Raw genomic sequence first — 13,685 nt, 5'->3', positions numbered from 1 at the left:
AAGGCCAGGTGAGGACACAAGGAGAAGGCAGCAATCTGCAAATGAGGAACAGAGGTCTCTCCATACACCAACACTGCTGGCCCCTTAATATTGGATTTTTGGCTTCCAGAAGTGTGAGAAAATACAATTCTGTTATTTATCTATCCAGTCTGTGATATTGGTACGGCAGCCCAAACCAACTAATACAAGCCCAGAGGACTGAGCCAGAAGAATGATTGCTGGTGCTAAACAAGACATTGTCAACATTTTTTCATTTAGATTTCATAATTGCAATGAACCAAAGTCTCATTTCTGGCTCCTATTTCCCCACTTCTTTGACCGGGAATAATGATTAGCCTATGTCTCTTCCCCTAATGTATGTTGAGTGTGTTAAGAGCAAATAAGCTGGATCTTTAGTTTCACAGGTCTGTATGTGAGAGAAATTGCGCATAAGGAGCTGTAATTGAGTAACTACACCTGAGAAGGCTCATCTATACCTGGACCTGATTTAAATGACAGGATTCTGGACTTTGAGCTGATGCTGTAATGGAATGAGACTTTGGGGACCTTGAAATGAGATAAATGTATTTTGAATGTGGGAGGAATGTTAAGTCTTGGACCTAGAGTGCATACTGTAGTAGGCAGCCTCCCTTATAGCCTCCACTGATCCCCACTTCCTGGTATTCTCACCTTTCTGTAATCTTCTCCTTGTGGGCTGTACTTAATTGACATGCTTCTAATGATTTGAAGGTACAGCAGAAGCAATGGCATGTCGTCAGAAATAGGCTGCAAAAAGGCTGTGGATTCTTATCTTAAGTTTTCTCTCAGTCACTCTCTAAAGAAAACCACTGCCATGTTGTAGAGCTACCCAATGCCGAGAACCATTTGAGCAAGGAACTGACATCTCTGGCCAACAGCCAATGAGGATCCAAGGCCCGTGAAGAGCTACATAAATGAGTTTAGAAGCAAATATTTAACCTAGTCAAGCCTTGAGATGATTTAAGTCCCAGTCAACAACTTGAATGCATACCTATGAGAAACCTTGATCCAGAGACACCCACCTAAGCTGTGCCCAGATTCCTGATTTGCTCGACTTTGAGCTAATAAATATTTGGGGTTTTTTAGCCACTAAGTTTTGTTATAATTTATTGTGCACTGAAAAATAACTAATACATTTGTTACCACTGCATCTCTCCTTCTTGAAATATCTCTAGTGTGCCTTTAAGTTTGTCTTTCATCCAATATTTGCATTTACCTTCCAATTCTTAGTCTATTAATCTCTTAGATTGGCTTATACTAATTACATATAGTATAATTAATATGTAATATATATTATACTTTATATATTATAGTATATATTAGCTAGGTATAATAAATTATATGTTATATATAGGTAGAAAGGATTTTCTACCTATAAAGCAGAGTAAAATAGTGCAACAAAAGGGCCTGAGAGATAGCAAGTGAATGGCTGAGAAGAGATTGAGAATTCAGTACAGCAAGAGCTAGAAGTCAGAAGTCATGAGAAAAATGTAAGTGACATCTCTCATCAACCAACCCCAAAAGAAATCAATATAGCTATTGGAAAATATGCTAGGTTTCCAACAATATATGAGAAGAGGTGTCAATGAACTTTTTGCTTAAATATTAAAGGAAAAGTGACTCTAGAAATCTAGAGTACATGTGGTTACTCCAACAGGCTAATGTCTTAGTTACACACCCAGACACAGACACTCACATGCAGATATACCTTCTTTTGATGAAATCAGAAGCAATACTACTACTACTGATGCCTTTTAACACATACATAAGTTCAAGGTGGGTTTTGTGAAAGAGGAGAGAACCAGCTTTACCACCTGGTTCTACTATGTCAGTGAACGCCAAGATATGATGGTGCCCAAATAGAATCGGCCCGGTTGAGTACATCTACAGAATACAGATATGGCTATTCCTCCACAAATTGCTTGTGGAGGGTTGTTAAAGATATAATAATAAACAAGAATATCATACTCAATTGGCATGAGAAAAGATAGTGTTTAAGTCCTAGTCTGTGGATTGCAGTAACTTTCAGTTAAATGTGAAGTAACATTTTTACTGGTTGTAAAAATCCTGTGGCAAACCAAATCCAATTTACTATGATTCAAAATTAAAACCCAGAATTTTTGGTTATTTTGTTTTACACACTCAAGACAGCAGAGGACATTGTGAATTTTATATAAGAATTCTTTATCCCAGTCTTAGAAATGTGCTTTTTTTTTTTTTCAGTAATAGTACCCATGATCCACAACTCTACTTCAACTCATAAAACTAAGAATTTTCATCTCAGTCACCTAACTCACTGTACTGGAGGAATATTTTATTTTTCTTGGATTTTATTGTCGAACACAAAGGAATAATATTACGGGGCAATTTTCTCTCTGTTGCCTATAGCAATGATAAACCAAAAATGTGTATGAGTAAGAGTAAAATATGATGTCAATCAAAAAACAATCAATTTTGCCATATAAAGAATTTTTTTTTAATAAAAATATCTTCCTGGTGTAAGTATTAACCTGTCCTTGATTTCTGAAAGGAAGATGGTTTTACTGAATATAGTCAAGGGTAACCAATATCTTATTTTTCTCTCATATTCTCATTTTATGAGTTAGTCATTGCAGTGTTTAAAATTACAAATTGCCATGTCCCAGCAGCCCATCATGTTCCTGAGTTTATCAAAAACATTTTAACATTGGAGTAAGGAAAGCAAACATTATTTGGAAGTAAGTCTGTGTGCATATCTATATACACACTTACATTCAGCCACAAGCATGTATGTATGCCTGAATATGTGTGTATGTGTAGGTGTACGGAATGGGAGAGAGAGAAGGGAAGAGGGAGAAGAAAAGGGAGAGAGAGAGGAAGGAAGAATAGAAACCAGCATGCCATGTTCATTCTCCTCTCTGAGCTTCCGTTTATCTCCATCTTGCTCTCTTGACAGGTGTGTCCTTCTTTCTCCTCTCCTTATCCAGCTCCTTCTTATCATTTAAGATCTTTTGCAAGTCCTTCCCAGCCCACGCTGGCCCTCTGCATTCTTCCTCTTCTTCATGCCTTTCTAATATACACCACATAACTGAGCATTTAACTACGCACTTTTATTGCTCTCGGAATGTTCTGTGTCAATTTTGTCTCCCCAACTAGATTATCGTTGCCTCGAGGGCAAGGACTCTGTATTATCATTATGCATTATTGCATCCTCCCTTGCTATGCTATATCATGGATGCTAAATAAATGAACATAACTATAATGAAATAACGAATTTCCGATGAGCTTGTAATTTTGATTAATAAATTATAATTGATTCTTAAATTGGGGCCTGAACTTTTTAGACTGTTTCTATGCATTTCAGACATCTATGTCCTCAATTTGAAATATAGTATAGCTTAGTGGTTAAAGCCACACTATTTTTGAATCTCAGTTCTCCAATTTACTAATTGTGTAATCTTGAGCAAGTAACATAAATGTCCTCTGCCCAGACTTACTCTGTAAAATAGAGATAATGATAGCAGCTAACTCACAGAATTCTGGAATAATTAAACAAATTCATGATCGGCATATAGAATGCCTGGTACATATAAAGCACTCTGCAAATGCTGACTATTCTGCTATGGTTGAATGAAAATCATTGTTTGGTAACCTCACAAAACTTGGCTATAATTAGTTTGAAAAAAAAACAATGTTATTAGTCTCATTTTCTAGAAGACAAACAATCTATTTAAGAAGTTATGGGGAGGTGAGGTCTAAATTAAATCACAGGCGGTTTATGCCAAACACAAGGCAAGAATGATCAAGCTCAGCCTGTGCCAAAGCTTAAAATGTAATGTCTTTCCCCAGGTCTACATGTTTTTTAGATCCCTGACCTAATAGGGTTTAGATCAAATTAGTCTGGCAAAGTTGATCTCAGGAGCAACCCTAATATAATAGCTTGGTGTTTTGGAGTTAATATGACCAAAAGCCTAAGAAAGTATGTGATTAAGCTTATGAAAGTGGTGTTTATTTTGGGGAAGGGATAAAAAGATAAGTATATGTATATGTATATGTATATGTATATGTATATGTATATGTATATGTATATGTATATGTATATGTATATGTATATGCACATGTATACATATGTATATATGTGTGTATGTATATGTATGAAATAAATTCATAAAATTCATGACTCTGTTATTTGCCATATCCCACATGCATCTGTCGTCGTCTTGAGAACCTCATTCAGAAGAAAGGTGTCTTAGATAAGTTGTAAATGGATCCCTTGGCATATCATTATCTAATAATATCCTACCACAGCATAACCCCTAAAATGTATTTCATAAGACCTTTGTGAAAACTAAAGATAATGTTTGTAAAGTTCTTAGCACAGTATTTAGTACATAGAAGAGGAAGCAAATAATATGTATTACCTTTTATTATTTTAGTTATTACAATTAGGAGAAAGAATCTCAGAAAAACTGTTACTCTAAAGTCAGTTAATGGCAGAATGAAACTCAAAACATGTATTTCTTACCGTAACTTTCTTACCTCCATTTCCCTCTGTTTTATGTGCCTTTTGAATCCTGGGTAGACTCCAGATCAATGGCCCCTCACTTTGGCACTGCCAAACCTGGTTTTCCTTCCTTTCCTCTGGCTGTGACCCCTTCTCATTCACCAGATTACCTTCCTTCTTATGCCCTCCAAATGGAGGGTTTCTAAAGGCTCTCTCTTTTCCCTGCACTTAGTAACCCATTCTAACTGTCACCACCCTAGAACCAGTTCCTAAGTCTGTATCTTCATTTTGACATCTGTCTTGTGCGCTGTTTTTTTTTTTGTTTGTTTTTTCTAAATGCCTGCAGTATCTGGTATTCCAAGGTGGTCTCCCATCCAAGTACTAACAAGGCCCGACCCTGCTGAGCTTCCGAGATTAAACAAGATCAGGCACGTTCAGGGTGGCATGGCCGTAGACTTGCATGCTGTTTTTTAACCCTGCCTTTACAATTGCTTGCTACATATTTCCCAGCAGCTGTTTTGTTGGCACCTTTAAGTCAAAATGATGGAATCATTACCGGCTCGTCCTCTCTCTCCACTCTCTTTCTCCAACCATGTGCATCTTCTAACATTTCCAGTTTTAATAAAAGAACTATTCTTCTTCCTTTATACTCAAACCCTCAAATGCTCTCCCTTCTCTCCTTCCAGGTCCAATCATATATGATTTGTTGTCATTCTAGAGCTACACTGAACAATATGGTAGCTACTAGCAACATGTAACTATCGAACATTTGAAATGTGGTTGGTCTGAATTGAGATGAGCTGTAAGTGCAAAACGCACACAAGGCTTTGAACACTTACTACAGTAAACGAGAGTGTAAAATATCTCATTAACACTTTTTACATCAATGACATGTTAAGATGATAGTATTTTGGATATATTCAGTTAAATAAAATATATTATTAAAATTAATTTTTTACATTTCTTTTTATTTTGTTTTAATGTGACCCCCAGCAAAATTAAATTACGTATATGGATTGTTTTATATTATATATTTATATATTGTATATTTTATTTATAGATTATTTATTTATGTATTATTATATTATCTTTATATATCAGACAGCATTGTTCTAGATCATTCTAGTCTTCCTTCTCAACATTTCTTGAATTTCTTCTATTCCAGTCTTACTATTATCATCTAGTTTAAGCTTCTTCCAGTGCATACCAGCTGGTCTTTGCCTATACAGTTTCCCTCCTCCGATGTCCTCATTCATGCTGCATTCTTTCTCCAAATTAATCTTCCTAATGAAAGGTTCAAATCAAACCATTCCCTACTCAAAAAAAAAAAAAAAAAAAAATTACTTCTCTCTGTCCATTAAATAAAGTTCAAACTGTTATAGCCCCCAGCTAGCTGCTTCTTTACATATAAACTGTGATGCCTTGAGATAATAAGGTAATACAGAGCAAGATGATGCTCTATTTAGCTGGAAGAGTCATATTTTTTTAATTTTTATTTCTTGAAAGGGAGAGAGTCACATGGCAAGTCCATAGGGACTGGTCCATGACTTTAACTTGACCGGCTCAGAGGAAGCTATCCTTCGAAATATTTTACAAGCTGAAAGAATATATCTTCTTTCATGAGTTCACAAAGCTATCAACCTGCTGACAAAAACCAGCAACTTTTATAAAAATAGGATAGAAGGAGGGATTCCTGATGCTGCTGAAGAACGGTTTTGGCTCCTCCTTTGAGATGCCAAGATTGATAATAGTGTGTTGTAAAGATCTCAAATGCCTAAATTTTACCTGCCAGTGGTAAATCAAAACAAAACAAAACAAAACAAAACAAACAAACAAAACAAAACAACAACAAGAAATATCTGAAAAGAGCAAGAAATAACCAAACTTTTCTGAAGCAATTAATTGGAACAACTGGAAGTACAAAGGGAAGAGTGACAAGACCTCATGCAATTATCTAGCCATTCGGCACTATTTTCTGAATGTCAAATGATCAGTAGAGCAGACTCAAAAATTTTTGCTCTTCCAAACTAAAATCTAATACCATTTTATTTTATTATTATTATTTTTTAACGCCTACAGCACCTAGTATTCCTAGGTTGTCTTCTATCCAAGTACTAACCAGGCCTGACCCTGCTTAACTTCTGAGATCAGACAAGATCGGGCACTTTCAGGGTGGCCTGGTCGTAGAAGACTAATACCATTTTAATATTAAATCTTATTATTATTAACACGTTCACAGTAATCACTTCAGTTTGATTTTTAAGACCAAAACCTACTACTATTTCTTTCAATATGACCCCCAACACACCATCTTACCCTGATTACTGCTCATTTCAGGCCATTCATACTAATTCCAGGCCTTTTCAAGGCCATAGAATGGTAGAGCTTAGAGGGAAGTTGGAGATCATCTAACCTAACTCCTCATTTAGTAAATGAAGGCCCTGAGGTCCTGGAGCTCATGAAGTGAATTTCTGACAGTGGCCAGAACCCAGATCTGCCACTTCTAATCTTCTGTCTTCTTCTTCCTCTTTCTTCTTATTTTGCATATTGAAGTTTCACCTGTTTTTCAAGATAGATAAATGGCACATCCTTGATTATGACCGACCAGCAGAGACCCATCTTTTTGGCCCACACGGGGTATGTAACTTGCTGGGTGTTTGTGATCTTTAACTCCCTTCTTGAATTTTAAACATGTTGATGCCAATGATGCTACCTGATACAGTGTATATCCAGTAAAATGCCTTCCACATGGAAACCCTTGGTGCATTTTTGTCAGATTAATAACCGAACAACAACAACAACAAAAAAAAAACTTAGCAATTTGGGGCCTTGGCTATTAAATCTGTAATATGAGACAATGGATGCATAAAAATGTAAAAAAGTATAAGTCATAATGCAATGAATTTTGGTCTCCTTGAATAAAAAGGTTCCCCCTATATTTCAAGATTTGTTATTGATTTTTTTTTTTTTAAATGTCGTCCTTTCTCTTTGAGCCTTTCTTTTCATTAGAACAGGCAGGAGGGAATTAGTGAATTATAGCAGAGACCACACTATTAGGGATTTAAAGATTAAGTTTGGAAATCCATCTGTCTCTTTAAAATATGAAGAGACAGTTCAGCTGAGTACAGAAAGGCTGCCAGCCAAAAAGATTCAGTCAAGTTAAATTGAAAAAGAGTTGGTTAGTTTTTGCCAGTGGATGTTTAAATGTAGGATAATCCATCACCCCAATTCCTCTTTCCTGGTTTATTTATTAAGTAAATGTTTATTATACTAAATTCCATTTCAAACTGGGGCTAGAGGTGACTTTTAAAAAGCAGAAATTTCATACAATATGAGAATAGTTTAAAAGGGACAAAGCCATGAATACGTTTCTATTTTTAAATGTGCTGTTTACATGAGACTAGAAGGATGCTTAGAAAGTAAAACTTATCCTCAAATGAAAACTAGCCCTGAGGAAAATCCCCACATGAGAAACAAAATTCCCTCACAGAGGATCTACTAGTAATTTTTTAAAATAAGAGAGGGTGAATAGAAAGAACAAAAAAGGCAGTAACAGGCCTTCCATGTTTTTAACCATAGAGTCAAGAGTATGGAAGTTTATCAGCCAGTATTTAGTGGCTTTGGGGATAAGTAGATACTTGGGCACTTAATTAAATTCACTTCTATGCTATGTGACAATTGTTGAATATTTGTTATATCTAAATCAGTGTGCTAGCTAGGAAATATAAGGTAAATAAAGATGATTACACATAATTTCTATCCTCAAGGTAACCAGAAGTTTCACACAGTGTGGATACTATTTATAGATCAGCTGATTTGTACATCATCCACCTCTCCACTTATAGACTCTAGTACTGATTTCTTAGGGATCTGAGTTACCTGGTAACTCTTTCCATTCACAATTTAACTGCTTTAATTTGGCTTCCTAGAATGTAAAGTTCTTTATTTGGCCTAAATCCAAGTGTTTTCATTAAATCCATCTTAAAGACATTTCCAGAAATCGAACATTGGGCAGTTCTGAGATCTAAAGACCTCATTTGAGACATTTATATTTCAGTAACATTTACTCATATATCATATTTTACTGAATTTTATGAAATACTTTACATTCGCTGAAAAACTAACAGAGAGTCATTTTGTTTCTAGAACACAGATCAAACTTGAAAGGCATCTTGGGCACAATTTTACTAAAATTTTCGCTTCTTCAAAAATTATTAGGTAGTAAATAGAAGCTGAACCTTTTTCTGCTACCCATCAGGCACTTAGTAATGTATGTTAATGAATGAATTAATTGTTTTGTGAAAAACGTAACCTTGTAACATTTGGAAACTTTCTCTTGTTAAAGTTTAATTACCCAAAAAGGTAAGCAAAGGTAGAGAATGACTCAGTAATGTAGAACACTCTAAGAAAACAAGCTGGTGTTTCCCAGGGCAAAAGAGAGAAGTTACATTTTGAGGAGAGTTGCTGACCACAGGGGCCACTCCATTCGGCCTTAGTGTTATGGTGTAAGACACACCAATTGTAAGTTTCTCCCCCAGAGGTGTTTACCCCATAGAAACCTCATCGCGGAAAGTTGTGACCAACAACCTGATATCCTGGAAAACTGTCCAACGTACCGAGCAGAGCTATCTGATTCCAAAGAGTCAACGGGATTTATTGCCAAGAATTCCTTTACAAAAGTTAGAGGACATATCATTCTCATATTTTGCCCTCCTGGGTGAGATATTTAAATAAACACATAGTTTCATTCTTGTACTCATTAGCTGAGTATTCTTTGAAACTTCAGTTACAGATCACTCAAAAGAACAGTGTGACCTTCGTGAAAGCTCAGTCTTGGAACTCTGTGAGGAAGGTAATTACAAGATTAATGTTTTCCCTATTTAAAACTAAAAACTAAAAATAGCTGCAACGGCCTCTACTTATCTTAGAGGGGAGGTAGGCTGACAAGAGACAGGGATTATACTGCTAGAGAACATCCACAATAAATTCTTCCATGTTTCAGCATTGAATATGTTACTCAGGGACTACGAAGCAGCGTTTGTCACACATGCAATGTATCTTGTTTTATCAACAAAATGTGAGCTTAATTTATTTCTTTTTGGAATGTGAACAGAAATTCATTATTTTCAAATGTTCATATTTGGATGTTTAATATTTTGGCAGTATTTTAAGCATGCAAAAGATCATTGATTTATTTGCTAAATAGTCTCATTTATTATTTCCATTGTATGGGGAACATGAAGGAATTCAATTGACTTTACCAAGGTTACCAGCAAAGCAATGATAAGAAACCCGAGAGTGAATCCTTTCTGCTTTCAAATATTTTGAAATATTTGGCTCATGTCAAGAAAAAAAATATTGTATGATGAAAGAGCCCTTCTGGGAATGAAAAAGAGAAACCTGTCTCTCGATGCCTAGAGGTCTACGCTAGCTCCAAAGAAAAAGCTTGTATTTTAGGCACAGAGCTCAAATTAATCTTTTCTTTAACTGGACAGTTTCCTTATTATTGTCCTGAACTTGGAAAAACAAATGGAAATAATCACAACATCACAATTTTATAAAAATGTCCCTTCGTAGTTTTATTTTTAATGACAGCATTTTGTGTTTGGGGCACATATTTAAATAATTTAGTATATCAGTGAGGCGTGCATGTAAAAGATCCCTCCTGCATTGTAATAGTTATTGAGCTAATAAAGCTTGTTAGTCAGTTACTATTCTTATCTTCTCATTTAGTCCTTGTAAAAAACTGTCTGGGGAAGAGGCTATTACGATCATGCCCATTTTACAGATGAGAAAAGGATTCATAAAGAAGTTACCTCATTTTCCCAAAGTCACACAGTAAAGGTTGGAGGTTGAATGTAAACAGGACGAGTATCCAACACAAAACAGAATTCAGTATATTTAGTCAACCTCACGGCTCTGTCAAAGCTACTTTTTAGCCCATAAAACCTCTTTCCTCTTTCCAAGTGGTTTCTTGAAAATAAGAATAAGCACAACAAAAACTTCAGCGGAATGTTGATTTGATTTAGTATTTCTAGAAAACCTTATTTCTATTTCTAGAGCTTTCCTTACTGCTAGAGTTTTTGCCGTTGGTCTGCTTACTAGTGCTGTTTTATAGATAGAGAAGCATTCAGGGCAAACTGAAATCAAATTCACTTTGCCTCACACAGGCCAGGCAGCCTGGGGCATGTTATCTAATGTCTTCCAGTCCCTTTAGTATTGGTGTTCAGTAAATGGTTCCCAATTTTCTAGCTATAATTTTTTTTTTTAAGCAATTAAAGGGTATTTAATTTAGCAATTAAAGGGAGATTAACTAGTCCAAACATGTCAATTTACAAGTGAAGAAAGTAAGGCCCAGAGGAATTAAGTGACTTTAAAAAGCCCCTCAACTAGCTCCTTGTAGAACCAGCAACGAACCCAAGCTGCCAGAGTGCCAGGCATGTGCTCTTTTACTATTCTGTGCTATTCTCAAGGGGATTAATATATGATTGACGATCTCTGCCACAAGAAGTTTTCCTCAGGCAGATAGCGCATGATTATTTTTAGGTATAACCAGAGTTACTTACGTGCTGGGCAAAGAGGTTTGTGTAGCCAAAAGTCTTTTCGCTGTCTATGAGTTTTAAGCTCCAGCAAATGTGGACAGAGTCTCTCGTTGCCGTTTGTGTGACTCCCATTTGCCAATTTGGATCCATACCATTTTAGCTGAGCTTGGAAAGTTATATAAATATTATTTTGGTGGTTTTCCTGTCTTCTGAAGCTTTGCTGCAGACTTAAATGAGACCTCATGCTTCAGAGGTTTCTCCTCGGTGAGCATTTCCATAAAGCCTCTTCATGGAGTTTTCCTGCGGGGAACATGTGCCTGTAGCACTGCCACTGGCTCCTTAAATGCATTGAGATCTCTGTGGCATGGCCCAGGGCTTTCTCTTTGGCTCCTGTGTTCAAAGTTTTACCGTTAATGTGGATAAATATATAGATGGCTTGCTGAGCCAAATTACAGATTACACAAAGGTAGTGAGTACAATGAATGTGATAACAAAGGAAATGGGTTATAAAAATCCTAGATTATGGACCAAATGTAATACAGTGAAATCAGAAAAAGGAAATTTTTTTTTTTATTCCTAGACTTGGGTGCAAAATTTAAAAACTGTACAAAGATAGATGGGAATTTATGTTTGATACAACATTGGCATAGGTCAAATTATACCTTGGCATAGATAAAAATGCCCAAGATTTTAGGCTGACTGTGAATTTGATATGAGTTAACAGTCATATGGCTATAAAAAAGATCATTTTATCTTGTACTGTCTTACAACCTGTGGGTTTCAGAACAAAATAAATAATTTGGTTCCACTCATTTTAATCAGACCACATATGGACTATTATTTTTTCTTTTTATGTAACAGGGACGTAGTTACACTGAAGAGCATCGAGAATGTTTGATAAGAACAAGAGATGATTCAAAAGATATGAAGAATGGTTGAAGGAACTAGAATTTTTTTATCCTGAGGGAATAACGATAACTGTCAACAACTATGAAGGAACTGAGATTGTACCATATTTGCAAGCTGACAATTAGCCTGACAGTGTCATGGATGCTGGCAGGAGACACAAGACAGAGACAGAGGATTGTTTATCATTTATTACTCACAGCCATCACAGTACCCAGAGTATCAGCATTTTCTTGTGCCAGTTCCTTAAGTTCCAATTCCCACAGGGCAATCCAGAAAGGACCAGATAACACTTGCACACACAGCGAATTGCATTACAGAAGAACCCAAACCTTAGAAAATCCCAATCTTTTATAACAGGCTGCAGAGCAAACCTACCCAACCATTTTCCTAGGAGAAGAGAGATACTATCTCGAAACAAACATCTTTGAAAAGAACAAAGTGCTATCAGCGCCTCTACTGGAAATACATGCAGAAAGAGGGGAGATACATGGAGAATTATCTTTCGACAATGATATCTATATCTTGAGGGTTGTTGTGTTAAAGAGTATTAGAAATCTGTCACTTAAGAAAAAACATTATCCAATTGTTGAAAATTACAGAAAGTTCGTCGACAAGGAAATATTTTATTAAAAAAAAAAAAAGAACAAACTCAAAATGAGATGGACTTTTTAAGAACTTAGACATGTTCAGACAGAAACCAAGCAGCCGTTTGTTGTGACTATTGAATAAATATTCACATACCAGAGAAGCACAGAATTTAATGTTACATTAAGCTTCTTCCAGCACTTTACTTAGAAAATAGAGGGAAAGAAAGAAATGAAGTAACTAGGGAAAAATGCATGACAGAAAAGGATAAAGAGCACTTTCAAATTTGAAATACCTCATGTATATCTTCTGGTGCTCTATCTATATCCCAAGAGGATCCAGACATCTGATAAATCAGAGATAGGGCCATATCCAAAACCTTGATGAACTTGATGATATAATCTCCCTTGTCACGCCTTTTAGCTAAAGAGAGACAGAGAGAGAGAGAGACAGAGAGAGAGAGAAGGAAAGAAAGAAAACGAGTCAAAGTTCTGTTTAGAAATAAAGAAACTTTGAAGCCTTATTCTACATTGATTATCTTTTGTTTTGAAGAACAGAATCTTTGCTAAGGAATACTTTATAATTTACCTGAAAATACTTCTCGTTGTCCAGACACTTTAACTGAAGCTTAGGAATATCCCAAAAGAAAATACAGTGCTCACAGGGGTTTTTTAAAGAAACAAAACAAGTTTGTTTCCCCCGACTCTGCCCACCAAAAAACAGATTGCTTAAGAATAATTGTAATGTCAGTTAGCATATGGACATTTTTCGCTTCATGGATTTATTAACTGTTCATGCTATTTGAATTCATTGCACACCACACATGTAAGATGATACAACTATAACCAATGGGTGGCAACATGACTGTGGCCAATTTGGCCTCTATTTCTTTATATGTAAAGAAGCGAGAGGATTGAAATAGATGACAGCAATGTTTCTCTCCATCTTTCCAAACTGCAGAGAATTCTTCTTAAAAGCTGGAATAAATTTGGAGCTCTGGGGATGGTAGGTAATAAGGCCTAGAAGAAAATAAAGGTGGAAATCCCCTTTGAAAGATGGTTTAAAGGGAATTTCTCATCTTAAAACACAGAAACATCAATCAGGATATTGGATAGGCTATGGGATGGAGGGATATAAGAGTATCTTAT

The 13,685-nt window shown here is 35.9% G+C and overlaps 1 pseudogene; it reads right to left on the bottom strand.

Annotated features, from left to right (window-relative positions):
• Positions 1-6,571: 6,571 nt before the first annotated feature.
• Positions 6,572-6,690, bottom strand: LOC120591035 (uncharacterized; annotated as a pseudogene).
• Between the last annotated feature and the right edge of the window lie 6,995 nt (positions 6,691-13,685).

Source organism: Pteropus medius, unplaced genomic scaffold (genome assembly GCF_902729225.1).
Source record: "Pteropus medius unplaced genomic scaffold, Ma_sr-lr_union100, whole genome shotgun sequence".
In the NCBI taxonomy this organism is placed as follows: Eukaryota; Metazoa; Chordata; class Mammalia; order Chiroptera; family Pteropodidae; genus Pteropus; species Pteropus medius.
The sequence above is the reverse complement of the archived record's forward strand: the minus strand, read 5'-3'. Positions and strand labels throughout refer to the sequence as shown.